Genomic DNA, 24,519 nt, shown 5'->3' with positions numbered 1-24,519 from the left:
AACTGAATCACTTTCCTGTACACCTGAAACTAACACAACATTGTTAATCAACTATACTCCAATATAAACTAAAAATTAAAAAAAAAAAAGCCACAGGAAGCTAGTGGCTACCGAACTGGACAGCATCATAAAAGGCAGATAATGTCTCTTGTCTTATCTCCTACAGTTTGTGAGAGGGTCAAAGCAATGTAAAAATGCAGCTGTGGGCATCCTCAGACGTGAAGTTGTACCGTGCCTCCCTCAGATGGAGCCGGAGGAAGCTCAGGTGTGGGGACTTTTGAGATCCAGAGGCTGTTATTAAGGGCCCAGGAGATGAAAGAAAATACTCAAAGTGCTGGGCGCGTGGTCTGGGAGCACCTGCCCCACGGGCAAGCTGAGGTGTCCCTATGGAGCACAGCATGTACTGAGGGAACAAAAGGTAACTAAACCGGTCCCAGGGACACCTGACTGCTTGCCGGCTCCCTTCTCTCTCCTGCTTGTGGCCCCAGGTCCCTGCTTTCTTCCTGTGGTCCGACGTCTGGGGTTCAACTTCCCTTGAAAACAGGCTGGGCCAACCCACGTGGCTTCATTCCACACATACCCACTCTTTCCTCTGCTTCCTTCAACACTTCTTTCCAAATGAAGCTGGTTTTCTCCTTAGCCAGGAACACAGGGACAGCAGCCCTGCTTCCTTGCTTGACACAGTGTTCTGATTCTTGCCTTTTCCTTTCACCTGGGTTTTCAGGGGCTTCGTTTGCACTGAGACCACCCTTTATAAATATACTGGAGTCCTTACTCACAAAGCTGACCCATCCCCCCACTAGCCCTGCTGAAGGGGAGGCCCTAAAGCCACGAGCCTTCCCCACCCCCTATGCCAACAACCACAGCTGACTGAACTGGAGGTGGGTCCCTGACCCAAAGTCAGCCAATCTCAAGGTTTGTTGGCAGCCTATGAGGTGGCTTGACTTGAAAAGGTGAGCTGGGCCAATCAAACGCTCTCTTGTAGGAACTGGTGCAGAAATACCCAGAGAATGAGCGAGTTAGCGGTGGAAGATGAAGTTGAAAAGATGTTTTGAGATGGCATCAGGACCACCAGAGGTCATGGAAAGCCTGGCTTGTCAGGAAGCAGTCATGCAGAGAAGATGCAGGGGAGTGATGAAAGAGACGAGAACAGCTGTCCTGATGACTCTAGTTCCAGCCTTCGTGACTGAAGACACCTGAGAAATCTCTTGTGCGGTAACTTGTCGTGTATCATAGATTGGCTTTCCTGGAAGTGGGCTCTGAGAAGGAGGGTTGCATGCAGAGGAGTGACTGGGGATGTTTTCAAGAGATACACCCATAAGAAAGTGAGGAGAGAAGGACTGGATTGGGGAAGAAAGAGGAAATGCAGGTGCAACTGAGCCTCAGGTGATCCTCTGGGGACTTCTGGAGCCCTTCAGAGTTGCCCCAAAATTGAAGCAAAGGGGCTTGGCTTTTTACCATGCATTAGCCAATCATTGGCCATGGACCACCCCTAGGAGGGAGCGGAACCTGGAGGCAGGCAGTTCTCTACAGCTGAAGGCAATTCCCACTGAGGTGTGTGGCTGATAGCCATCAATAGCCACTCTTTCCAGCACCTGGGGTACAGGTACGAGGGTACCGAAAAGGGGATCTGGGTGGAGCAGCACAGTACCTGTGTGACACATCTCACCACACACACACACACACACACACACACACACACACACACTCATGGTTCCTTGAGGGCAGAGATTACGTCCTGTTTTGTTTCTCACTTCTAGCCTGGCACCTGGTACAGGGTACTGTTAGATTTAGATTCAACAGGTATACATTGAGCATCTATACCTTGCCAGGCACTGTGCTAGGCATACTATATGGATTATCTCACAGAATTCTCAAGATGGTTTGTAAAATGCAAATCTTTGTAAAGTACAAATTTTTAGCAAAAGTAAAATTTGAATCCAGGATTTGATCCAGGGCTCTTGTCAAGACACCATGTATGGCCAAGAGAGCTAATTGCCTACCCAATACCCATTCTCGTCTTTTTCCTTATTGATGGAATCCTGATTTTTATTTGGGGATGACTTGCGCCCAGCTAAAAGACTACATTTCCCCACTCTCCTTGTGCTTAAAGGGTGGCCAGTGAGACATAAATAGACATCATTAGATGAGCCTTCCAGGAAGTTCTTGGAGAGGAGGCATTGACTCAACTTGAAGACTCACCCTTTTCCCTTCCCACTTTTTTCCTCCTCCCTGAAAGTGGACATGATGTCTGAAGTTGCAGCAACCATCTTGGTGTGAAGATGGAAGCCACACTCTCGAGGTGGCAGAGCAGAAAGATAAAGGGAGCCTGAGGCATCACAGTTTCCCCAGCAGTCTTAGAAGGTCCATTTCCATCTGTTTAAGACCCTTGTTAGTTTAGAATCTATACTTCCTTACGGATATATTAGATTAGAGTTTATTATTCTGTTATCTTGTAGATATAACCCAACATTGCATTTGGATAACATCGTCCATGGAATGGAAATACACTTTTGCCACAGTTGGAAATTCTAATAGACAAATAAGAAGGTTTTTTAAAAAGTATTGGAATGCTTAGTTCCCATGCTAACATATGACATATTTCAGATTGAAGTAATAATAGTAACATCCTACTTTTATTTAGCTCCTGTGGAATGTGCACCATCTAATTTGGTCTTCATAATTTGGTCCCTGTGTGAAATAGACAGGGAAATGCTACTTTCGCAATTTATTAATTAAAGAAACAAATTCAGAGATTCTTCAAATCTTGGGCCAATAAAGGATCTTAAACAGTGTGATCATGTCAATCTCATACTCAGTGTCTTTCAGTTTTCTTCTTCCCTACAGAATAGAATCCAAACTTCTTAGATGACATTTAAGGACTTTAAAAACAGGATCCCAGCCTATTTCTTCTACTTTATCTTCTCCCAACATGAATCTGCATCAGATAGTATTGCTCCCAGCTAAAGGAGAAGAAGATGGGATTGACAATTGAAACTTAGCCTGAGTTCCCTCCAAAAATGGAGACTGAGACAAGGACTTGAGTGCAGATAGTTTATTTGGGAGTTGACCCCAGAAGAGTGAGGTACAAGAGAAAGTGAAACAGGGAGAGAGGAAAAGCCAGTTTAAAGAGTATGTTATTAAGTTGGTCACCACTGGGCCTCAATCCTGCCAGGGCCGCCTGAGTAGCACACAGAACTCTTCTTGGAATTGCCTGCTCTAGAGTCAACAAGAAGTATTTCTCCATTGACTCCCATCCCCCACTATTTGATGGTTGCCCCAGAAGGCCTTAACTCTCCCATCTTTCTGGTCCGCACATGTGTGAATGCCAACCATCCCATGTGGCGGCACTGGAGAAGCCTTGGGGCAGAAAAATGAAAGGCATGTGGCTTGTCCCTGAGGTGAGATGCTGTCAGGCCAAAGTGAATTAAAAACCCACACAGAAGTCTTTTTCCAGTTCTAACTAAATAAGTTTCTACTGGACAAATTAACCCTCAGACAACAGCTATGCGATCTGGGCATGATAAAAATAGCAGCTCCCTGGAGGCACTAGAGGGGGAGCAGAAACAGGTAGGTTCTGGTGCAGGGTACACTTGCAAAGGTGGGAAGTTGTACACAGTGCTTTCCCATTTTCACAACGCCCACTTTACAATGTAAAATAACCCAATGTGTGATGGACCAGGAAAATGCAACACATTCTCAAGAGAAAAGAAAATCAACTGAAAACAGCTCCAAGATAATCTAGAAGTTAGATGAGAAGAATTTTTTAAATGGCTATTACAGAGCTATTCTCTACGAAATAAAACAAAATATACTTTCAGTGAATGAACAGATAGAAAATCTCAACAGAGAATGAAAAATCAAAATGATTTTTTAGATGAAATGGAAATTCTAGAAATGAAAAACACAATATTTGAATTTTTAAAAATGTAATGGATGGACTTAAGAGCCAAATGAAAATAACAGAGGAAAGAGAAGTGAATTTGACCATAGAGCAATAGAAATTATGTAATATGAAGAACACAGGGAAAAATATGTTCTTTTAAAAAGAGAACAGCAGGTTTTTGGGTTTTTGTTTGTTTGTTTGTTTGTTACATTTTACTTGTTTATTATGTTTTCTCCATCAGAATGAAAGATCCTTGAGGGCAGGGACTTTTGTCTGTATTCCCTGATACCTAGAATTGTCTAACATATCAAATGGTCTACCATATACATAATTGGAGCTCCAGAAGAAGAGGAGAGAAAGAGAATGGAGTAGAAGAACATTTGAGGAACGGCTGAAATTTTCCCAAATTTGATTAAAAACATGAACTTACAGATTCAAGATGCTCAGTGAACATCAAGCAGGATAAACATGAAGAAGGCCATGCTGAGCCACATCATAGTCAACTGTTTAAAGCCAAAGATACGGAATAAATCCTGACAGAGGTAAAAGGATAACAACAGATTGCATATAGGAAAAACTGACCTTCTTTGTAGACATCATGACTGTGTACACAGAAAATCCTAAGGAATATAGAAAAAAAGAAAAAAGCTATAGACTTGTACGTGAATCCAGCAAGATTGAAGGATTTAAGGTCAATATACAAAAATCAATTGCATTCCTATGTACTGAAATGAACAATTAGAAAGTGAAATTTAAAAATCAACTCCAGGGACTTCCCTGGTGGTGCAGGGGTTAAGAATCTGCCTGCCAATGCAGGGGACATGGGTTCAAGCCCTGGTCCGGGAAGATCCCACATGCCGCAGAGCAACTAAGCCCATGCACCACAACTACTGAGCCTGCGCTCTAGAGCCCGTGAGCCACAACTACTGACGCCCGCATGCCTGGAGCCCATGCTCCGCAATAAGAGAGGCCACCACAGTGAGAGTGCTGCGCGCGGCAAGGAGGAGTAGCCCCTGCTCGCGGCAACTGGAGACAGCCTGCACGCAGCGGCAAGGACCCAACACAGCCAAAAATTAATTAATTAATTAATTAAAAAAAATAAAAATAAAAATCAACTCCACTTACAATACACGATAATGTTACTATAATCAAGTCGGTGATGTACTCACGTGAAGGTCAATGGACACAAAAAATCAATGGAAGAAAAAAAATCAATGGAACAAAATAGAGATTTCAGAAATAGACCCATTCTAATGTGGTTAATTGATTTTGACAAAGATGCCAAGATATTCAAAATGGGGGAAGGATAGGCTTTTCAACAATTTTACTGGAACAACTGGATATCGATAAGGATATCTCATCTATCAAACCATACAAAAAAAGTAACTCAAAAGAATTCCTAGACCTGGGAATTCCCTGGTGGTCCAGTGGTTAGGACTCAGCACTTTCACTGCCATGGCCTGAGTTCAACCCCTGGCTGAGGAACTAAGATCCCGCAAGCCTTACGGTGCAGCCAAAAAAATTGAGGATCTATTAACAAGAAAGAAGAAGATGGGAGACTGTATATTGGGTAGTCAACTTACAGTGTCTGTCACTTCACCCTAAACTCTATCCATAAAGAATACTTTTATTTCCCAACATATTCTAAGCTCTGCTATACATCCAGTTCTTAGCTCTTAACATCTGCTGCCTGGAATGATCTTGTACTTTGTCTTTACCTAACAAACTCCTTCTTCGCATTCAAAACTAAGGACAATTTTACCACAATTAAATACACACACACACACACACACACACACACATACACGCACACACACATACACACACACACATATATTTAAAAACTCAGGGCAGACATCATCTCCTTTGGAATGCCCATCCTCCTTCCCTCCCTCTCTCCTTAATGTGGATTAAATATTCCTCATCGTGAATACCTGAACTGCCTGAAAAGCACATCTAATGGATTGTCTATGAAACTTAAAAGCCAGCTACTTCCTTTTCTTCTCACAGTGGTACCAAGTCAAGAGACATGTCTCAGTGCCTTTGCATTTCCTGATTCTAATCCCTGCTGGACGCTTAGTTTTATTTCTGCCATTTGATTGTTGAAGACACCCCAAAATCCTTAAAATTCTTATGATAAATTTTCTTTTTTGTTTATGCTAACTCAAGCTGGTTTGTTACCTGAACCCAAAGAGTCATAATTAATACATGATCCCTTGTTCACTGGTATCATAGAATTCCTATGGGGGCAGAGAAACGTTAGTACTCACCAAGTATCTATGAGCTCCCCAACATTACTCAGCTTCCATGGAAGCTAGCTTAAGGATGGCCATGTGACCAGTTCTGGCCAATGGCCTATGAGTGGAAGTGATGTGTGTTACTTATGGGCCAAGGCAGTTAAGAGCCAATGTACCTCCTCCATCTTCTTTACCCCACTGTGACAATAATGTGTCCCATATGGTGTGACTATAAGTAGGAAGAGGGCCTCCTAACCTACACTGGACTTTGCATGAACAAAAAACCAAATTTTTTTCATGATAAGCTACTGAGATGTGGGTGGCAGGGGAAGGGGGTGTTAGTTGCAGGAGCTACCATTAATTACACCATTATATCCATTCAATTATAGCTCTGTGCTACTGGAGAGTATGATCTCTTTGAGGTCAGCAGCAGGTTTTCATCTTATAACTCCAGCACCAGCCCCTACAGGGCCTGGGACATAACATGTGCTCATTAAATGTGTGTTGAATGAATTACAAGTGAATGAATCATTCTATCTGATGTTTCAAAGTCTCAAATGAACACTTACTAGTAACCCGAGGAGTCTAGAAACTTCTAACTCCAAGCCGAGAGCTTTTTGTGGATCACCGTCATCATTGTGGATGGATGATGGGGACTGTGAATTAACTCCCAGAGTGTGGCAGTTCAGCACACAAGCTGTCTGTGTGTAGCTTTCTAGGACAATTATTCTGGTAAGTCATTTCTGGGAAAGGGCCCAAGAATGTACACACAGCAGAGGAGAAAGACGTCTTTAAACGCTGACTGCTTCTGTTGCTCTGGTCATGACACTCTGAAAACAACACAAGTCAGAAGCCTCCTAGGGGACAGAGGAGCATCTGTCCTTGCCAGAATGTCAACATTCCTGTTAAACAATTTCTCTGGAATTAACAAACGGGAAAGTGAGCAGGGAAATTCTTAAAATCCCACAATTAGAGTCAAAAAGTCAATGCAAGTTCAGGGTGGGGAAACAAATTTTGTGACAGCTTGTGTCTAAGTGTCTGAACTAACCACAAACTCAGTAATAATGAAGATAAAATTTGCTTTGCTATTGCCAATGTGATGAGTTTACTGTGTGTCAAGTACTGAAATGGATTTTATTTATATTTATTTTTTTTGGCTGTGTTGGGTCTTTGTTTCTGTGCGAGGGCTTTCTCTAGTTGCGGCAAGCGGGGGCCACTCTTCATCGCGGTGCGCGGGCCTCTTACTGTTGCGGCCTCTTTTGTTGCGGAGCACAAGCTCCAGACACGCAGGCTCAGTAGTTGTGGCTCACGGGCCTAGTTGCTCCGCGGCATGTGGGATCTTCCAAGACCAGGGCTCGAACCCGTGTCCCCTGCATTGGCAGGCAGATTCTCAACCTCTGCGCCACCAGGGAAGCCCTGAACTGGATTTTAGATACACGATTCTTTCTTAGTCCTTACAGTAAAGTGGCGAGGTACCTAATGCCCTTCCCATGTTAAAGGTGAAGAAAATGCGTTCAGAGTAGTTATGAGACTTGCTGAATGTCACAGAGCTAGTAAATGGTTAATATAGGATTCAAACCCAGGCTTTCTGAACTCCAAAGTCCATGCTCTAGACTCTCAGATGTGGTCACTGTGATACTTTTATTTGAAAGTCTCAGAAACCCGTTGTGAACTGGTTTAGACAAGGGACTTTATTGGTTCACAGAATCCAAGAGGATTAAATGACAATCCACTGGAAGGACAGGGCTAGTGCTGAGCTTCCAGATGCCTGAATGCAGCTAGCAGCCCCTCACCCTCCACCTCTCTGCTCCTCTTGGGTTCCCTTCATTTTCTTTCTTACGCAACCTCTTTCTGCCACACGTGGCCCATACCTCACATCCCTCAGCTCCTACCAGCAGAGAGGATCTGACTTGCCTCAGTTCCAGTTTGAAAAATCCCAGGGCAGGAATCTAATTGGCCACCTTAGGTCAAGGACCTCCTCTATACCAATCTGTTCTAGCCATGGGGGTGGGTCACCTAAAGAACAGGGCAGCTCCTTGTTTGGAGGAGGATAAAGTGTCTGAAAAACCAAAATGGTCAAAGGAAATAGAAAAGCTTAGCTTGAAGCACTTCAGGAGATGGGGAGATTTCTGTTACCTTTAAACATCTGAAGGATGGTCATGAGGAAGATGGAGGAAGTGATCTGGTCACTATGAGACCAATGGATACAAGTTTACAGGAGACAGATTCATCCTCCGCTGAGTGCTTCCCATGTGCCAGCTAGTATATGAAGTTCCTTCCCATATATTAGGTCTTAATCTTCACAACAACTCTGTCAGATAAATTTCATTACTTGTATTTTACATATGGGAAAACAGACCAAGCTAAATAAAGTAAATCGTCCAAGTGGCAGGGATTTGAATCCAGGTGTTCTGTCTCTGCTGTTTCCACTGCACCGTTCTGCTTTTTCACAGAGTTGTCCTCTGTGCTCTGCATTATATATGTTTTTTACACTGTTTATATCTCAATGTACGACATATATAATTTTATTAACATGACTGTATCATGAGCATTTCCTCGTGTCATTAAAAAGTCTTTCACAAACATCATATTTCTAAGTTGTTATACCACAATGTAGCATGATGATTTTTTCCACTTCCTTAATTAGGTTATTTATATTTGTTGATATCATAAATGTCACTGCTATAATTATCATAGTTCTTAAGTCTTAGTCCAAATTTCTCATTATTTCCTTAGGTCCTTCAAAATTTTTGACACTCAAGTAATGCCCAGTAAGCTGTACACACTAGAGGGAGCTTGAGAGTTCTCGGAAACAATCGTTTTCTGTGCCCCGGTGAAGAATGAAAATAACCTGCCAAGACTGGCAGAAATATTAAAGGCATTTGAGGGCTTCCCTTCCCCACTGGGAAAGCTATGCCTGATCTCATGATGAAACAATGTGGGCATTTTCTTCCCAGGCTTCGTCCCATCTTGGGTCAGGAGCAGAGCTCGGTATTTTGACCGATGACAAGTGTGGTCATGAGTCTTCAGGTCTGTGGGTGACCCGCGGGTGACCACAAAGGCCACACTAGGTCTGTGAAGCAAGGCGATGCGCGCGGGCTCTGCAAGGAGGCCCCCCCGCCACCAACCTGGCCCCGGGGAGCCGCAGTGCCCAGAAAGCTCCCAGAGCCACAGGCCAGACCTGGCGTGGAGCCCGCTGTACAGCTTCTCTGCCGCTGTCGTGGCTGCACTTGAGAGACTGTGGTGGGTAACTGTCCTTAACCAGGGACCAGGGTCACCAGCAAATGTGTGGGTGACAAGCCGTGTGACCAGGGCTCCTGGACTGACTGGGAGGAGGTGGGGGCAGGGGCCTAGCTCTCCAGCCTTTGAGCCTCTTCTGTGGCCCCTCCCACCTTTCTAGATGGTTCTTATAGAAGAAGATTCTGACACAGGGAGAGCCCGCCAGAGCCCCTGCAGCCAACAGCGGCTGGGCAAATGCGGCTGAGAAGAGAAGGCAGAGTGGCCTGAGACTGTGGGGAACTTCTGTGTCAACCCTACATCCCCTACAGGGGTTAAGATGGTTCACTTTATTATTAAGCAGAAACTAACACACCATTGTAAGCAATTATACTCCAATAAAGATGTTAAAAACAAAACAAAACAAAACAAAACAAAACAAAACAAAACAAAAGATGGCGACATCTGTTGCCCTGGGACCCTGGGACCTAGGACTTCCCCTCTTCTTCCCCCCAGCCCCATCTTCCCAGGGGTTGACCCCTCCTGCCTCACCGTACTTGCTCATTTGTGCGGGAGATAAACTAAGACCTTCTTTCCTTGAAACTATAAACATGGGAAGAATTTTGACTGTACGCCAGAGTGCTCACGGGACCTGGGAAGGCAGGATTTTCATAGTTGGCGGAAGTGGTAAGCTTTGGGAAAGGTGGATCTAGCCCGGTTCAGGGACCTGTACTTTCAAATGCTAAAGGCAACACAGGTAGAGTTAAGATAGGACTTTCCCTTAAAAACCACAGTTCTCAATCTTAACTGCATAAAATCGCCTAGAGAGTTTTACAAAATCCCCACTCCCAGAGCAAGCACATCAAAATCTCTGGGGATGGGACCCATTCATCAGTGGTTCTTAAGCTCCCAGGTGAGTCCAGTGGGTAGCCAAGGTTGAGAACCAATGGCCCGAAAAGGGTAATGAAAGAAGGCCAAGGCTTTAATGAATTGATGGACATATAAATTTAATGGCCGTGTTTCCAGTCTATACTTAGGTGTTTTGTTTCTTTAAGTCTTGCCTTATAACGCATCCTAACCTTCATGGGCAAAGCCAATTAGAGATCTGTAAACAAGCTATAATTTTAATAGTTAAATTTAATGAGGAAAAAACACCTTGTGTCACTGTGCTCGGTGAGTTACCGCCGTCTGAAGAAAGCTTCATTAGCTTGCACACGCAAGGTCACCTTCTTCCACTGAGCAGGCAGATGGCTTGGAAAAATGGAGGAAAGGTCATCAAAGTGAAAACTTAAAGATAGCAGGTTGCAGGTTGAGAAGCTGGGGGAACCTCAGATAAGCACCCAAGGGAAGGATTCTGCATTTTCAGGGCATTAGTAGAGCCTTTTGGGGCCAGAGGGTGGCACAGGGTTGGGAGCTTACTGGGGTGGCATACCGGCATTCAGGAACCCTTTGGACTGGATTCTGGTTGGCATGACAGGCAGGAAAGCCAAGATTCATCCAATCCTAGAGCCTCAAAATTCAGCCCTCTGTTTTCTGTACCCTCTTCTCTCTTCAACCCCACCACCCTCCTCTTTGGTCTTTCAAGTAGTAGCGTGGGGTCCAGAAAGAGCAGGGATCTTGGGGTCAGACCGACATGAGTTCACAGCCTAGGTCCATCACTTACTAGCCCATGGATTAAGGTAGGATCTTCTGTTGCCCTTGGATTAAGGACTTTGCCTCTTCCGCCTGGGTTCATCTTCCCAGGGATTAGCCCCTCTGGCCAGCCGTATTTGACTTGTTTATTTCTGCAGGAGATAAAGTCAGTAAAATCTTTAGGCTCAGGCAAGAGGGGCCCCTACCCTGGTCCCCCCCATCTATAGCATCCTGTTCTGGTGTTCCTTTGCCTGTACTTCTCCCTGCTGAGTGAGGGATTCATGGGGCCAAAGCCCCTTAGAACCCTGCTCCGCATCTGGGCCATATTACAAGGGCTGGGACCCTGAAATTCCCTGTCCAAATGGGCCTGAACCCACTTCAGTTTCTATGAGGGCTGCTCCCCAGATCCATTCTCTGGATGTACTACATTGCCTGCCTGAGGCCTGATGGAGGCCAAGGGCAGCTGCTGGGGACAGGGTTATAGGGATGGAGGTGGACAGAGCAGGGACATCTGGTTTCCTCACAGGCGTGTCCTCCTCGTGGCTTAGGACAGAGTCAGTCCTGAGAAGAGAAGAGGCAGTTCTCCCTGCCTCGCCACCCTTCAGTTCAGAACTCTGATGAGCCTCAGAATTCTAAATTTGAACTTGGCCTCCCGGTCCATTACAAAGATATATGTCAGTTTATGAGGTTAGTACATACTTTATTTAACAGCTTCTTAGCTTAATTTTTAACTCTAAACCATTGACGCATATGGCATGTGGTATGTGGACCTCCATTTGTGCTCTTATCCTGCAAATGTTACAGGCAGGCCCCGGGGGAAACAATACTATTATCATTTAGGTTGTGAGGATTAAATGTGAAAAATGATATGAGGGCATAGTAGGTGCTCAGGAAGGATTATTCTCTTTTACCTTCCAGCTCATCAATGTTACTAGAAAAATGCAGTTGTAGAAGAGAATCCTTCCCTAGGTAGGGCCACCACCTTCCTCCTTTTCAGTTCCAGGCTGCAGCTTCATGCTGTGTTGACTTACTGGAGCTTTCGTGCCCTCAGGCCTTTTCACCGAGAGGCTGATCCACGTTTGAGAGCTGAGCTCCAATCCCTCAGTTAACTCTGGCCCCAAAATGACTCTTATGCCAACCAGGAAGCCTGCAGCGGTTTCTGAAGTGGCTCTGGGGTGAGGCAGCCTCAGGGCAGGTGGGGCCTCCGGAACCCGCGCCTTCACATGTGTCCAGTGATCTGGAGAGACCTGTGGAGAGAGATTCCTGGGTCGGGAAGCAGGGAGGGAACTCCGAGGGCTCTCTGCAGAGGTACATTGGCCTGAGCTCAGGAATGGTACCTAGAAAACCAGCAGTGCTTCCTGAAGGGCCAGGGAAGTGGGGAGGGGGGAACAGGAGCTGACTGACCTGGGCCTCAGCAGTTCAGGACTCAGGGAAGCCAGGCTGCACCGGAACCAGCAGAACTGGTGCCCTCTGTGATGTTCCTCAACTCGCTGTGGTGTATCTACCTTATACTCCAAGTACCCATTTATTGTCCACATTTTAAACCGCAAGTAGGAGTATGCTCAGTCATCAGGAAATGGCACTGCGGACTTCCCCGGCGGTCCAGTGGTTAAGACTCCGCCTTCCAATGCAGGGGACGCGGGTTCGATCCCTGGTTGGGGAACTAGGATCCCACATACCGCGCAGCGCGGCCAAAAAGAAAAGAAAATGGCGCTGGGTGAAGGAGGACGTGCAGGCAGAGGGAACAGAATGTGCAAAGAGCTGGAAGCATAGAGGATGTGCTATGTCAAAGGACAGTGAAAGGTGAAACAGACAGTGGTAGGGGGATGGAAGCAGAGGAGGTTGCAAAGATAATCTGGTCATATTGAAATGGCCTTGAAGCATTCTGATCCTGCCTCATGAATCACAGAGAAAAATGCCCTTAAGACTCTATAATACGATTTCCTCCTCATTAGAAAACTCCCACTTCCTATAAACTTTAGGAAACTTTTCCACATTGGTTACTGCATGTCAAAGAATGTTTAATCCATATATCGGTTGGACCTCATGCTGGTTGAATTTTGAATCTGTCTATCAGTATCTATCTGTATATATTTTTAATCACCAGAAATAGAAATGTCTTTAGAAACAAAGAAAATTTATTTTTTAATCACAGGGAAGTTCATCTGATAAGTTTGGTGTCGCGCTTAGTTCTAGGAAACAGATCCTTGAAAATCACTATTAAAAAAAAAAAAGAATTCCTGTAGCCTCAAGATGTCAAAAACAAATTTTACAAATATTTTCAACATCTTCAAATGCTAAAGAGGGCTGTAACTCTCAGAAACGGGATCTATTTGGTCATCCAGGATAGTGTTCTGCTCGCTTAAGATGAAGACATGTGGGTCCACATGGAGGCAAAGTATAAAAGCCTTTAGATTCATACCCAGATTGTATCTAAAGGGCCTGGGGGTTAGGGATGCAGTAAGTTCACCTCCATACCTATCCTGCACCCACCTCCCATGCCTGCTTGCTTTTAACTCTCTAACACCCCTCACGTTAAACCCAGGTTGGGTACTTTTGATGATAAACACTAGTTCTTTATACCTATTGTTGGTATAAATGCAACCCTGTTTATTTGCCAGATCCCTGAGAGGCAAAGATCTAATTAATCTATTACAGCTTCTCTTGGCAAAAAGTCAAACCTTTCAAATGGGAAACCTGGGTCGATATCATCAGTGTGTTTTGCAACAGAGCTGGCGGGATTGCTCCAGACAAATCAGCCAGACTCTGCTCAGCATATTCTGAGGTTCAGGCAAGCTGGGAATTAGCAGGCTGGGAAGGCAGAAGAGGGAACAGTCCTGTTGGGGCATGTTAAGCAGGAGGGGCCCGAAGCATCCACCAGGCCAGTGTCCAGTGCCCTCTGCAGTGGAACAGCTGTGCCTGTGTCTCCAGACCTGGGACTAGAGGAGGGAAGATGTGACTGCAAGTGGGGCCTCGGACGCCCCCCAGCATGTCCTTGTAATCTTCCAAACAGTGTACTTGAGGGTAGGGGCTCAGCTCTGCTGAGCGAAACTCTCTCCTGAGGCTTTTCCTTAGGGGCATGGCCACTCATGGTGAGGGGGTTAACCAGATCCCCCAATAAGGCCTCCCAGGGAAGCCTGGTACTGGAGTCGGCCTGGTGGGAGTGGGAAGTTTGGTTTAGTTTATTTTTAAGCTATAATCATTCATGTTTTCCCCAAACCTTAATGGCATTTGAACCCTGAACTGGTTGCCCTTTTCAAGGCTTCTCTCTCTTATAGGCACACACAAACAAACCGCCAGTTCATTGAAATGACAACTATGGCTGCATTGCTGGAAAAGAAGGAAAAAGATGAACCAATGAACTCTCGCTCTCTGCAAAGTGAGAGAAAACCTCAAAGTTCTCCATCCAAGAAACCTGCGAGTGGTGACTTAGAGTGATGCAACCGTCCTCAGAAGACCTTTATTACATGGTTTTGGCTCTTTAGATCTCCGAGCACAAATGCTAAACCATCAAGAGATTTCCAAACTGGCTCTGTGACATCTGTCCCCACAGGGTGGGCACAGTGTGACCAACATTTGGCAGGAGGGTAGAGGGAAGGGGACACGGCTTTCTCTACAACCCTATCCAAGCAAACTTTCTGCAGTAATGGAAATGGTCTACAGCTGCACTAGTACCACAGCTGCTAGACACATGTGGCTATTGAGCACTTGAATGTGGCTAGTGCCACTAGGAAACTGAATTTTTCATTGTGTTTCGTTGAAATTAATATAAGGGAATTTCCTGGCGGTCTAGTGGTTAGGACTCCACACTTTCACTTTCCGAGGGCACAGGTTCAATCCCTGGTCAGGGAACTGAGATCCCACAAGCCCCGTGGTGTGGCCAAAAAAAAAAAAAATTAAATTTAAACGGCCACACATGGCCAGTGGCTCTCGTATTAGCACAGTTAGAAGTTCTCTGATCTTGAGCTGCTAAGAGAGGGCAGGCAGCTTCAGTTCCTCCGGGTCTCCTCTTTTGTCTTACTTCCCTGGATATTCAGCTTCTCCTTTTTCATCCATCTCTGGCAGCTTCATCACCAAGGCTTCTCCTCAGTTAACCCTACTGCACTGGCCAAACTTCAGCAAGAAGCAACATTACATTATCTGCTTTGAAAAGACCAAGTATGGCTTTCTCTGAGCAGGATGAGGTTGGCAAGGATTGCTGAAGCTGAGTGTGATATACCAAACTGCTAATTTGCTAAAATAATTTGGGAAAGTGCTGCTTTCAAACCCCGACATGAGTGAAAGCCGCATTTCTGAAATTGATGGGAGGCCAGAGTCCATGCTACTGGAGGTTATGTTTGCTATCGTCTCAGTGGTCGTTTATTAAATGGCTATGGAATATTTATTCCTCTCTGTCAGAGCACTTGGCCCAGAAAGGCAGGCTAGTTCACTGAGATTTTCTACTGTGCCCAATCCAAAGATTCAGCCTGATTTCTTGTCAACTGGAAATTTGGACTCACATAATCTGCTTTTTCCTCCAAGGATCCACAGGATGTTTTCATGATTGCTTTTGCAACCCAGGTGACCTGTCCCCTACAAAAGTACTGATGAGAAGAGGGAGGCAGGTGGGCCTAGGGGACTGTGTTTTGTACTATTCTGCTCAACCATATACAGCCAGTTGGATCAGGGCTGGGCATTAACCTCAGAGCCGCCAATTTCACAGGCGGGCCAGTGACCTATGACTTGGCACAAAAGAATGTCCTCCAACCAGAGTTCCTCTTTCTCAACTGGAAGCAGAGAGACTCTGACACTAGAAATTGCAGGTGGGGGATGAGAAGGCAGGAGCCTAGTGGTTTAGGCAGAGACTGGTTTTTGCACAAATGGGGTAGAGTCTTGGAATCTGCTTTTAAAATCCCTCAGGTGATTGAAACACACTGATAACCATTTTGTTTTAATTCCATATGTACTTAGTCACCTCCAAGAGGACACTTCTACCTCACCTTACACCTTCCGTTTGCAACTTTAACATAGGATACAGCCAGTATTTTGCTCTTGTTGGTAGTACTTCAGTGTAAGGCTTTCTATTTAATATTTCTTGAGAAGAGATTGCTGGTAGTGGGATTCCTAGTCTAAGAGATACTTATCTTTATGGTTCTTGCTACATAGTGCCCTCCAATGGGTTGTGTGAATTTACAGCATCATTGGATAACTGGGTATGTCAGTTTCACCACAACCTTGCGGGCATTGGGAATAACACCATGTTACATTTCCCTCCTGATTCTCTGTCTTTTTTCAGTAAATGTCAGAAAGTGCCTCAAGTCTGCTTTCATTTGCATTATCTTTGACTATAATTAAGAAAATCATTAAGATAAGGTTTCCCATTGGTGTGTTTACTATCTGTGTTTCCTCTTCACCATTTCCAAAAGTAATGCCCCCTTCTCTTGCTACTAAACCTTTCCCCCTATATTTTCAAAAACACAACGTAGCATTCAACATGTCCAGTGGCGGCATCCTAAAACCCCACCGGTCAGAAGAGCAGCCTTTTGCCATGTTAGTTAAACCTCTACTGGAGTGTTGTCCAGCAGTGTTCTGCACACAGTGACTGACACACACGCTTATCAAGGAGCTGTAACCCTCTGGTTATGTGGCCATGGTGTTCAGTGGTCCTATAAAGATAAGACAACTGGATTAAACAAAATTAAACCAATTCCGTAACTACAGGACTGCTTAGAACCTGCAACACTCCTTTAACGAATGCTCGGTGAACATGTAAGAGGAACATGCATGAGGTACGTTTCCCAAATCTATTTTGCCTGCCGTAGAATCCTTGTACGCTGAAGCATACTGACCAATGGTGTCCCGAAGAGGGTGCTTTGAGAAACCCTCTCTGGCCCAGAGGTCACTCCCACAGTGTGTGGACAGAAGCTGGAAAAATTCTGGCATCTCTCAGTGACTCCATGTCAGACACTGATACACATTGACAAAATACACACCTATCTCAAGAAATACTTTAAATAATATATTTGAAAAGTCAACAAGGATGTCAGGAAGATATTATATGGTGTGAAAAGGAAAGCTACAACATGGCACGTGGAAAAGGATCCCATTTTTGTTTAGATAAAAAGGTATGTCTTATTGATTACTTCTTGTCCCCTCCAGTCCCCACCACCACTAGAATATGTTTCCAACAACAAAAATGTCCAATCACACAGAACATTCTAAGTTTGTTTAAAATTTTAGGATGTGGTTATATTGATAGACTATTGTGTTTGCTGATTGCACTGTCCTGTTATGCTTTATATTTTATTTTAAGATGTGTTTATATTATATCGATATTTTTTTTGTTTTACCAGCAGAATGCTGTTTACTTAATAATAAAGTTATTATAACAAATGCTGGAGAGGGTGTGGAGAAAAGGGAACCCTCCTACACTGTTGGTGGGAATGTAAGTTGGTGCAGCCACTATGGAAAACAGTATGGAGGTTCCTCAAAACACTAAAAATAGAGTTGCCATCTGACCCTGCAATCCCACTCCTGGGCACATATCCAGACAAAACTATAATTCAAAAAGATACATGCACCCCTATGTTCATAGCAGCACTATTTACAATAGCCGGGGCATGGAAACAACTTAAATGTCCATCAACAGATGAATGGATAAAGAAAGATGTGGTACATATATACAATGGAATACTACTCAGCCATAAAAAGGAATGGAATAATGCCATTTACAGTAACATGGATGGACCTAGAGATTATCATACTAAGTGAAGTAAGCCATAAAAAGAAAGGCAAATACCATATGATATCACTTACATGTGGAATCTAAAATATGACACAAATGAACTTATCTATGAAACAGAAACAGAAACAGACTTACAGACATAGAGAACAGACATTTGGTTGCCAAGGGGGAACGGAAGTGGGGGAGGGATGGATTGGCAGTTCGGGATTAGCAGATACAAACTAGTATATATAGAATGGATAAATAACAAGGTCCTACTGTAAAGCACAGGAAACTATATTCAATATCCTGTGATAAACTGTAATGGAAAGACTATTAAAAAGAATGTATATATAGGTAAAACTGAATCACTTTTCTGTACACCAGAAACTAACACTAGTTGAAATTAAATCAACTATATTTCAATAAAAAATAATAAAGTTATTAAATAAACTTTATTAAACTTTTAAAAAGTTATTACTAAATTAAATTTATTATGAAACTTGTTTCTCTCTATTACATATTGTCTGAGAAGAATGTTTTCACAATGAGTGTGTGTTTGTTTTATAACCAAAGGGAAAAATAAAGCTATTTTTATTTGGGGGGAAAAAGAGGCAACAGGGGAAATAACATTTGAGCATCTACTGTGCCCAGGGACAGCAATTACCTGATATCATTTAATCCTTCCAATTATTATGCCCATTTACAGATAAGGAAACTGAGGCACAAAGCAGTTAACTGACTTGCCCAAGATCATACTGTATGTGGTGGAGCAGGGGTTTTTTAAAATTGTGATAAAATATATAAAACATAAGATTTATCATTTTCACCATTTTTAAGTGAAAACATTATGTTTTCAAAGTTTACTCATGTTATACTGTGTATCAGTACTTCATTCCTTTTTATAGCTGAATAATATTCTATTGTATGGATATACTACATTTTGTTTATCCATTCATCTGTTGATGAACATTTGTCTTGTTTCCACCTTTTAGCGAATGTGAATAATGCTGCTATAAACATTAGTATACAAGCATCTGTTTGAATCCCTGCTTTCAATTAGTTTGGGTATGTAGACCTACGAGTGGAGGTGCTGGAACATAAAGTAATTCTATGCTTAATTTTTTGAGGAATCATCAAGCTATATTTCATATCTGCACCATTTCCCATTACCTACCAGCAATGCACAAAGTTTCCATATCCTCATCAACATATATTTTCTGTTTTGTCTTGTTTTATAATAGCAATCCTATAAGTGTGAAGTGGTATCTCATTGTGGTTCTGATTTGCATTTCCCTAATGACTAGTGATGTTGAACATCTTGCCATGTGTTTATTGGCCATCTGTATATCTTCTTGGTAGAAATGTCTTTTCAAAGCCTTTGCCTATTTTTGAATTGGGTTGTTTTGTTGTCATCGTTGAATTTCAGGTGTCCTTTATATATTCTGGTTACTACTCCCTTATCAGACACATGATTTGTAAATATTTTCTCCCAATCTGTGGGTTGTCTTTTCACTCTCTTAATAGTGTCCTTCGATGCACAAAATGTTTCATTTATCCAATTTATCTATTTGTTTTCCTTTTTGGCTTGTGCTCTTGGTGTCATAGCCAAGAAATCACTGCCAAATCCAGTATCATGAAGACTTTTTCCTATATTTTCTTCTAGGAGATGTCAAATGACAAAAATAATACAATTTCGTAGTGAATTTGATGTCCTTTAGTAAAAGGAAAACAATCAATGGACTGGGGAGTACAGTGCCTTCAGGCAGTGGGACACACTTCCTGAGAAATTTTGGGCAAGAGCGAGTTTTGGTTTTTTTTTTTCTTTATTTTTTATTTTTGGCTGTGTTGGGTCTTCATTGCTGCACACAGGCTTTCCCTAGTTGCTGCGAGCGGGGGCTACTCTTAGTTGCGGTGCGCGGGCTTCTCCTCGCGGTGGCTTCTCTTGTTGCAGAACATGGGCTCTAGGCACGTGGGCTTCCGTAGTTGTGGCTCGTGGGCTCAGTAGTTGTGGCTCACGGGCTCTAGAGTGCAGGCTCAGTAGTTGTGGCGCATGGCTTCGTTGCTCCGCGGCATGTAGGATCTTCCTGGACCAGGGCTCGAACCCGTGTCCCCTGCATTGGGATGCGGATTCTTAACCAGTGTGCCACCAGGGAAGCCCCAAGAGCGAGTTTTATAGAGTATCAACAGAGGCAACTCGGAAACGGGACATGATTGGCTGGGAGGTCGGGAAGTTTCTTATGAGGCCTGCAGGTCCTATTTTCTAGGTAACATAGCTAAACAAAGCTGAGTTGGAAGATTGTGATTGGTATATGTGAGGTTTCCTTGACAGAGAGGCATTTCCCATAAGTGTAGGCTGGCTTGGGTTTAGATTTGTGACGTAGGCCAGGCCCCTGAGGAGGCCACCATTTTGTGGGTCCTGATATACCAACTACTTTTATCAGAGTTTTATAGTTTGGTTTTTACATTTAGGTCTTTTGTCCATTTGGAGTTAATTTTCGTATATGATGTAACATTAAGGGTCCGGGTCCAAGTTCGCTCTCTTGCATGAGGATATCCAGTTTTCCCAGCACCATTTATTGAAAACACTGTCCTTTCCTTCTTGAATGGTCTTGGCACCCTTGTTGAAGCAGAGTTTGGAATCCAGCTCTGCTGGATTTTGTGTGTTACACTTTTTTGTAGCGGAGTGTGTGCCCCAGTTTTCTCTAAAGCAGTCTTTCTCTCTCAGACCCAGAAGGACTGTCACAGGCCAGGCCTGGAGAGCTCCTGACATGCCTCCCAGGTAGGGTGAGAAGACCTCAGACATCGCCCAAGGCTGCTCCCTGAGGCTGTCACGCCAGCTGACCCAGCCTGGCTCAGGGACTGCCCAGACCAGTTTGCAGGGTTTCTGTTCACTGGGAGCTGGTTCCCTGGCCACAATGGTGGCGTTTTTTTCTTTCTCTCTTTCTGGCTGTATTTCTTCTCAAATTCCCTCTCTCTCCCTCTCCCTCTTCTCTCTTCCCTCCCAGTCCCTGCATGGTCCCTGCCAACCCCCAGGCCAAAGGCCCTGGGCCCCCGACTTCACTTCCACACCCATGCCCAAGGCTGGGGGCCCCTTTCCTGCCCTGGGCCCCCTGCCAAACCAGCCAGGCTCTGACCCAGAACTTTCTATTTTTTTAATGGACATAAAATTATCAATAATTACATGACCAGAAATGCTAACAATAACAATTCACATTTATTGGGTACTTCCCAGACATAGTTGACATATTGTGTCATTTATTCCTCACAACAGACCTGTGAGGTCGATACTATTATTATGTCCCATTAACAGATGAGAACTAAGGTGTGAGGGCTCAAATTCTGTGCCCAAGGTCACTCAGCAAGTAAGTGGCACAGCCAGGATTCAAACATCACCTCCCAAAAATGCTTCTGAGCTGGACTGATGCCCACTCTTGGTTGGTGACCATGGCCATTTAATGAACATCTATGTGTGCCAGCCATTGTGGTGTTTGTGTGTGTGTGTGTGTGTGTGTGTGTGTGTGTGTAAGAGAGAGCAGTGGTGGGGGAGAGAGAGAGAGAGAGAAAGAGACTATTCTCAGGACATGAAGCCCCAGAGGAGAAATGACCTTCCTAAGGCCAGGGGATGTTAGGCAGGGGTAAAATTAGGTCTCAAAGTTAGTTTTCAAACTCCAGACTTTCTTGTAACCAATGGCCATTGGCCCTCTTACCAAGGTAGGGGAGCAGGTTAGGGACAGAAAGCCAACAACAGAGGTAACTTGCAGTGAAAGTTCTTGAACACTTACCAGGACCCCTCACTGGGACCCCTCCCCCTTCCTCAGGCCTGGCTCTGTTCTCTGTCTGTATCCTCCCAGCACCTCCTGGCTGGACTCACTGATACTGCTTTTCTAGCAGGCTCAGGCCTGCCCCCATTCTGAAGAAGTTCCCCCAGCCAGGCCTGCACGGGGCAGGGGATGAAGAGGTAAACAAGACATGTTTCCACCTTCAAGGAACTATCAGTCTGGGAGGGAAGGGGACTCACCAGCCAGAGACCTAGGAGTCAATCCCCCGACACCTGCTTCTTTTGCCCTACAGCATACCCATCGCCACATCGTACTGGGTTTACCTCCTTCTTGCCTCTCAGTTCTGTCCACTTTCTCCTCTCTAATCCAAGCGGTCATGATCTGTAACTGCTAGCTCTTAGCAGAGGGAGATGTGTGTGCACATGGCATTGTAAGATGACAGAAAAGGGAACCCACCAGATCTATCTAGAGAGGGTCAGAAAGGGTTTTACTGAGGGGGCGATCTGTGTTCTGAAGGGTGAATAAGAGTTTGCAGGTGGGAAGGTGGGAAAACGTATTTGAGGGGCATCAGATTCTAGTATAAAATCTTTTTTAAAAAACTTTTTCTTAGAGTATAGTTAATTTACAATGTTGTGTTAGTTTCTGTTGTACAGCAAAGTGTATGAGTTATACATATACCTATATCCACTCTTTTTTAGATTCTTTTCCCCCGTATAGGTCATTACAGAGTATTGAGAAGAGTTCCCTGTGCTACACAGTAGGTTCTTTGTGCATAAGGTCTTGAAGGGCCCCTTAGGGTGTCTGAAGAATGGCAATAATTTAGAATTCATGATGGGGTGAAGTGACAGTGGGGCTGCATCAGCAGGCAGGGCAGATTGAGCCTTTTCCCTGTAGACCATGAGGAGCCACTGGAAGACAAAGTCTCCAAGGGGGAGGCGGGGGAGGGAGCTCTGGTGGAAACTATGTTGTCTCCCCAGCAAATAAACATAGGCTGGCTAAAGATTTCTGCGTGGAGTTTGTCCAGATATGAAATATAGATAGCCCTGGGCCCATGTCCAGGCTCCTGGAACTCTGTCATTTTCACCACTGTCCCTTGTCTTCAGCCCTGCTGAAAGGTTATAAATAGGGGAATGACTCAGCCCATTTCCTTTTCAGAATGGTCGCCCTGGGGGCTGAGTAAGGGGTGGACTGGAGTGGGAGAGACTGCAGGGGCCGCTGCGCAATGGCCTGGGGGATCAGGTAGTGGCGGTGGAAATTTGGGGGTTGGCGGTATAGATGTTGAGGAATGAGGGAGAATGAGGGCCGGAAGTTTCCAGCTTAGATGGATTGGCAGAGAAAGGCCTTACCCAACTCCCCACACAAGGAAAGTCTCCTTGCCACTTCTTCTCTGCTCTCCACCTTAAGAAGATGGAATACTAATCTGATTGGTCAAATTCCAGGGTGATGGTTAGGTCAGGTTTATTTGTGCATGGTGGGGTCACTGAGCATCAAAAAAAGACACACAGGAGGGTGACACTGTTCCCTTCATCCATACCTGAGTACACTCGCCTTTGCTTCTCTAGGCAGCAAAGGCGGAAACGCGCCCAAAACAAACAAGGGCTGGGGGAGAGGGAAAGGTCCTCTTTCAGCCTGGGCCCCGGGCTCCATCCAGCTTTATCAGAGAGCCCTGGGCACTGGGCAGGTCCAGAAAAACAAAGCATACCTTGTATCTCCCGCGTTGCCCTTGGTGCCTGTTTCCCTTGGGGATCTCTGGGCCAGAGAGGGGAGTGGCTGGCAGTCTTCACGTCCTCAAAACCCCTGCCTTTATTCTAACAGCTCAGTCCAGAGGGAGGGAAGGGCTAGGGGAGGGGGAGATGAAGGGATGAAAGAGAGGGTGGAGTCTTGAAGGCCAGAAACTGGCTCTAGGGAGTAAAGAGGAACGGGGCCCCTCCCAGTGAGTCAGTGAGGGTGGGGACTGTGGGCAAGGGCCAGGTTTCAGTCTGGAGAGCACGCCGAGGGAGGGACAGAGGTCCAGCCAAGCAGCCCTGGGATCAGGGGCTCCAATCCCAGTGCCGCGGCTGCGTACCAGCTACTCACCGCAGGCGAGTCCCACACTTCTCCAGGCCCCAGGTTCCTCGGCTATGAACTGGGGGCAAGAACACCTCACGGCCAGGGTTGTCTGGCAGAGTCATTAAATGCGGTCACATCTGTGACAGCGCTTAATAAACCATAAACCTCTGCACGGCATAAAGACATGTCATTCTTCTCACTCTTCCCTTGGGAATAAAAAGCACGGTGCCTCTGATAAACATCTGTTGATTCTCAGCTCCACCCAGCTTCTCTCCAATCAGCCTTCCCTCCAGCTTCAAAAAAATGCCATTTATTCCTTCCCCCCAAACACCCTCTATATGTTTGTTCTCTGATACTCCCTTACCCCTTTGGTCTTTCCCTCCCCACAGGCTTCTTCCTTTTTTTCTACTAATACGTATTGGTCTCCACGGTATTAAAATAAGAACTATACCCACCGCCCCCCAATTCTGCTTAGTCCTCTTGCCCCTTCTAGTGACTACCCTATCCCCTCCTTCTCCCAGCCTTATACTTTTACAGGATTTTGCAGTTTATAAAGTTTTTTTTTCCTTTTTTTGCACCCATTATCTGTTTTGTCATATCATTAAGGTCAGAATGAAACTTTGAGGTTAGTAGTACTCGCCCAGTTTTGCAGATGAGAAAGTGAGTATCAGACTAGGGTCCAGCAGAATCCTAGCTCTCTCTTTGATACCTCACTGCCTCCCTTTGATGCTAAGCTTTTTAAATGAGAGGCCTGGATCTGCCATCTCCATTTCCCTGCCTCCAGCTCCTCGTAACCCCATATAATCCATTCACTGCTTCGACCGCTGGACTCTCCTCAAGGTCACCAGGACCAATAGCTCCTCTCCAGCTGGCCCACTTCAGAGGCCCCTCACAGACCTTACTCCTCTTAAACCTTCACTGGCATGCATCTGATCCTACCCACTGCCTTCTCTTTCTTCAAATTCTCTTTCCTTGGCTTGAACTAGAGCTTGACATCCACCACAGAGAAGGAGG

General features: G+C 44.9%; 1 long non-coding RNA gene across 1 annotated transcript; it reads right to left on the bottom strand.

Annotated features, from left to right (window-relative positions):
* Positions 1-11,008: 11,008 nt before the first annotated feature.
* Positions 11,009-23,279, bottom strand: LOC130708331 (uncharacterized). The gene is made up of 3 exons (XR_009008549.1): positions 23,159-23,279; positions 12,003-12,218; positions 11,009-11,123 (listed from the first exon to the last, which is right to left on the bottom strand). It is a non-coding gene; the product is annotated as an uncharacterized LOC130708331 (long non-coding RNA).
* Positions 23,280-24,519: the final 1,240 nt, after the last annotated feature.

This window comes from Balaenoptera acutorostrata, chromosome 6 (assembly GCF_949987535.1).
Source record: "Balaenoptera acutorostrata chromosome 6, mBalAcu1.1, whole genome shotgun sequence".
NCBI lineage: Eukaryota > Metazoa > Chordata > Mammalia > Artiodactyla > Balaenopteridae > Balaenoptera > Balaenoptera acutorostrata.
The sequence above is the reverse complement of the archived record's forward strand: the minus strand, read 5'-3'. Positions and strand labels throughout refer to the sequence as shown.